This window comes from Rhopalosiphum padi, chromosome 3 (assembly GCF_020882245.1).
Source record: "Rhopalosiphum padi isolate XX-2018 chromosome 3, ASM2088224v1, whole genome shotgun sequence".
NCBI lineage: Eukaryota > Metazoa > Arthropoda > Insecta > Hemiptera > Aphididae > Rhopalosiphum > Rhopalosiphum padi.
In genome coordinates, this window is record NC_083599.1 from 65,674,670 (window position 1) to 65,680,368 (window position 5,699).

Below are 5,699 nucleotides of genomic sequence, written 5' to 3' on the forward strand. Positions count from 1 at the left end.
TTTATTGTTGTTTTTTTGTTTTTGATAATTATATCCATAATACTTTTAAGTACGATATTCTTGATTTAATACTCTCAACCTACATTATTTTGTACAAGGAACTATATCATGTTTTATACTGAATACAGCTGGCCACCAACGGACTTACATAAATTGTGCAGGCCTCGTATCTTTTTGAATTTTAACAGAAGTCCTATGCTAGACGTGACACTGACCTCGGTCGAAGTTCAAGATTATTTAAATTCACTATATAAATTTTACGACAACTTACTTATTGATTTGAAAAAATTGAAGTTGTTAACGTTGTCTTAATTTTTAAAAAAATATTTAAATTCAGTAGAAAAATGTCTGTAGATCGTACGAAACTTACCGGTTTTAATTTTAATTTTAAATTTAATATCATGATTTAAAAAATTCATATTTTCAAGTTTTTATTACCACTCCATTAGAATATAAGATTTAATTGTTACAAAGTATTCCGTACGATCTATAAACAATTTTCTGCCGAGGTCAGAATTTTTTTCACAATCAAAATCGGACATCTTAAACTAACTTTATTTTTGTAAAAATTTTACGTCTTTTGAGCTCAAATTGACGGCAGTAGCGAGGCTCCTTTATTATTTGTTCTGAAATCGTATAGCAGACACACGGTTGAATTGGACCCTACCAACACGTGTACATATTTATTATTATGTGTGTGTGTGTGTGTATTATATTGTGACTATTATAGCACACTTACCTTATTGTTGTATATTGCTTCATTGTAAGTACATACAATTTCAAGTAGATATATGTCATTGATAGTTATATTATTGTGGTGGTTGATTTATGTATGTTATTCTGTTTTACAATATGCGCAGCCCACCGGCCAAAACACAGGGTATACTTATTATTGTTTAGTCGCTGACTCGTATAATATACATTACCTATATGGCCTTTGACACATCGTTTTTCATTTTAAATTGAAATAGAGTCTGGCTGTGCGACGTTATAGAAGTGTATACTATATATATATATGAATCATCACCAATGTAGGTACTGTGCGCAGTGTATAAGTCACAATGTATCTATTATTATACATTTCTACATTATAATATGTATTCACCAGTTACTTATTATGCACTTATCAGTCATCGATAATAATGTTGTTGCGGGACTGTGCGGGATATACGTACGCCCGTCCGGAACGCACTTTTTTAAAATGTATTTTATGTATTTTAAATACAGAGAGGAAACTATACATTTATTGTTTCGAGAGTTCAAAAAGATTTCCAAAATTCTGCTGCGTTGGAAATGACACGTGTAATAAGACCACCACAAACTGTATCACAATAGTTCGCATCTGCACTGTGCAGTGTACTTTATTGTATTTTTCAGGATATAAAAGACAGGTCGACATTATTGTTATATGTGTATAATAATATATCAATGCGTATTACACAGCTGTTACAAGTCTCTTATGTTACAAGTCTATATATGTATGTTGTGTGTATAGATAACGGTGACTTATTATTTGGGTATATACTATATATGCATGTGTGTGTGTGTGTGTGTGTGTGTGTGTGTGTGTGTGCGTGTGAGTGTGTTGTGTCGTGTGTGGCTTGGATTATATTAATAAAAATCAACAAAAATCGAATTTTGATCAATGAAAATTGAAATAGGTACGGCACGTACAAGACGCGGCCTTAATGCATGTTGGTCTAAAATGTTTTACATTTCACATTAAATCGAATAACAAATACAAATTCAATTTTAATTAATATAGATAGGTAAATAAATAATAAATATACAATTTTAGTTAATATTTTTGGTGTTTCAATTTTTTTATTGGTGGAATTGTAATCTCATATATTTATTATTTAATATGTATAGTGTATACTTATGACAAAATCATTTTACCACCACTAATCATAATACTCAATAATGATTTATTATTTTCATACAAATACATTGTACAGGTTGAATTTTAAAATAAATAATTTAATTAAAAATAATAAAAGTATAGTAGTCTATATTATGAGCTATATATACGTCTCACGTACATCACACAATTTTTGTCCACACAAATACGGACTTTTTAGGAAATACAAATTACAAATAGTATGTGACCAATTTTTTGAAACGATATATTTTTATATTTTTTAACACTCATCGCGTGTCAACTGGCTACTTTTTTTCTATGCGAATAAATAATAAAAATATAGGAAACTAGATCTGTACTATAGCATCGTACGTGTGTATATAAAGAAGTCGGTAGCGTGTGCGATTATTATAGGGTATAGTTAGCCAACTAGAAGATATTATTATTAACTACAACATAATATAACGTAAATTAATTAATTAATTAAATATATAATTTAAATAACAAAAGAATACAGTAGCGAAAACTTTGCAAAGGAAGTGTCGACAAAATTCAAAGACAAGCAGATTCATTGTCATTGGGTTATCGTCTTATCGAGTCCCGTTGGATTGGATAATATGTTTCCGACTATGTTTTATAGTATGCAAATTTCAATTTTTTTTTTTGTTTATAGATAATTTTAATACTTAGTAAATATTTAATTTTAAGTCTCGACAACATTCATTTTTGAGTTACAAAAAAAAAAAAATAATAATAAATTAATTTAATAAAAAACTAGATTTGCGTTAATATTTCTGCTTACCGAATTTTTTTTTTTATTAAACGCATACACTTACTGTCTACTTTCCATCTTATATGTCGAAATGTCGAATACAGAACATTATTGTATTATATATTTATATATTATACAGAAATATTAAATTTTTAAAAAACTTCAATAATCCATTATTAATTTACTAAATGTCTATGGGTATTTAGTTGCCAGTATAATACATAAAAATACATTGCCATTATTATTATTTACAGTTTAAATGGATACATTACAACTATTACTATATACAGATCATAACAACCATTTAATAAAGAACACCAGTGAACACCTGTACACGTATCATCGAGACGGCCGTCCTAACTATTACTTAATTTAATATTGTGATCATTCACACGTCAACGATGAGCGGTCGTAACTATATTATTATAATACAATACATATATATATATATTTATAATGTATTATATTGTGTAGTACTCAGGCGCTGTCAATGCCACTGAATACATTCGCGTGTTACGTGAGCCGCTATATTCATTGTATACATCGGTAATAAATTTCATAAATAATATTATGTTGACCAAGTATTTAACTCACAATTCATATTATTTGTCGTCACTCGTCATATAGGTATTAGTAATATTAAAAAGTGTCATTTCACTTAGTTTCCATATTATATCACGTCTTTTAATTTTTTAAATAATTTCCTATTAAATGTAATTATGTCACTACAGGAATTTTTTTAACTAAGCTTTTTTTACACGGAACAATAACGATGTGTGTTGACGCCGAATAGTATCGGCATAATTTTATATTATATTGTATATATACGCGTTCCGGTTGCAATAGCCACCGCCGGCCGATACACACACACACACGCGCACACGCGCACACAACAATTTGTATTAAGTTTATAATTATTGTTTTTATTTTTGTATTACTGTCGTGTGAACTATATAATATTGTATTACGTAAATTACGACGGTGTGTTATCTGCCGCCGTACCGGTTCGCCGATGCGCGCAGTTTAACACGGCCGCCGTAATTTTCACCAGTTTCGATCTTACCTTCGTATTGTTACGCGGACCAAATATACTGTTGTTGTGGGTGCTAATCGCCATTTTTTATATTATTGTCGTGGGTGCGAATCGCCACTTTTTTATATATTATTTTATTGGCGCTAATCGCCGTAATTTTATTGTTTGTTTTATTTATTGTTGTGTGTGTAATTATTAATATAGCGGTATAGGTAGCGGCTGGCCAGCAGTGCTCCACAAATTGTGAATTTTTATTATTATTTTGAATTATTACGTACCATTGAATTATTATACCCTTTACGCCGACGGTATCTACACCGATTATACTGATATATTCAGTTACTTAGCTGTATAATATTATATTTTTATTGGTTGTGCCGAACTGGCAACCTTATATCATATTTTCATACCTTTTAAATTGTTGGGCCAAAAGGGCCGTACATTTTTATTATATTATATATTTTTTACCATAACTACAATTTGCGTTACCATTTTTTACTATAGAGTTACCTATATCCGTTTAGCATTTAAGTTTACACACACAAACAAATATACACACATACACACACCACCCACATACTAGCACTCTTTGGTCTTGCTCGGCGACCCCGTTCACTTCCTTTGAGTCGCTATACATACATACACACCTTTACACAGGTCGGTCGGTGTGTGCGTGCAGTTACGCGAAGTAGTTAGGTAACCGGGCGCGCGTATTATTATATTACGCTCCCGGCCCGTACAATGTGTTTTTGGTGTGATTATATTATTATGAGGCCGATCATTGATCAGAATTTTGCAAACGATCGCCTGTGCGCATAAACGCCATAAATTACCTATTGGCTATTGTACAAATGACATTATGTTCAAATTGTCGTCAACTGGGTCCGCAGCTGACCATCGGGGGAACAGAAAAAAAGTCTCAAGGAAAAAGTCTCGGAGGAAAAAAAATACATATTGAAATATTTTAGATAAAACTTTAAGCTTTTAGCGTTAGATTAATATTTTGAGCTATAGCTTTTAAAAAATCTTCAAATTCTATTTTATTTTCCCAAAAACTAGTACAGTTATAATAATATTAATAATTAAGAAATCATAATATTTGTGCATAAAAAACTTTCATACGCAATTTTCATGTTTCTTATTATATTATATTAGATTTTAAAATTTCCATTAAAAAAAAAATAAAATCTGTTTAATACTGTTTGACGTACGCTGTCTTCGTCTACCACACACTCACACCTATACTGACCTATTCTGCACTATTATACTATACAAGAGATCACCGTATTTTACTTTATTATATCACGCTTCAACCAACTATAATCTATATATGTATATATATGTGTGTATAATCTATATCGATGATTTTTAACCTACCTGGCTATTATAAGTGCTCGATCAGACTAGCGTTTTGTCGGCGACCGATAATCCCGACACCACATCTATAATAATTAACATACAAACCGTATTGTCGTGACTTGGACGCGACAGGACTAGATCGATTCTCCTAACCGTCAGAAATCGGTCTGAAAGCGCTGAGCGCTTACCGGTTGTCATTATTTTTTTAATTAATAGTTTGTAAAACAATTTATAGGTTCTTATATGTTAAAATTTTTTTTTTACACAAACATGTATTCAACCGAAAGATTAGTAGCCAAAGTTCAAAACTACTACGTATATATTTTGGATATTACCTCAAATGAATATATGAATAGGGGCCTATAATACTCATCTTGGTTGTATGTTGTTTGGAATGTCTGAAACCTATAGGAACAGCTGAAAAGTAAGAAAAAGGTAAGACAATTTAATCTAATCATCTATTAATTAATATTTATTATGATTATTAATAGATTAAGTATAAAGTATAATTATAAATAAATTATTAAAATAATAGTATTGAAGAAAATAGTAAAGGTAAGTACCAAAATAAATAATAATAGACAGGTATATACAAGTATCTATTTATACGATTATATATATATATATATATATATATATATACTAACAGTGCCTGATTGACCAATTAATGGGTG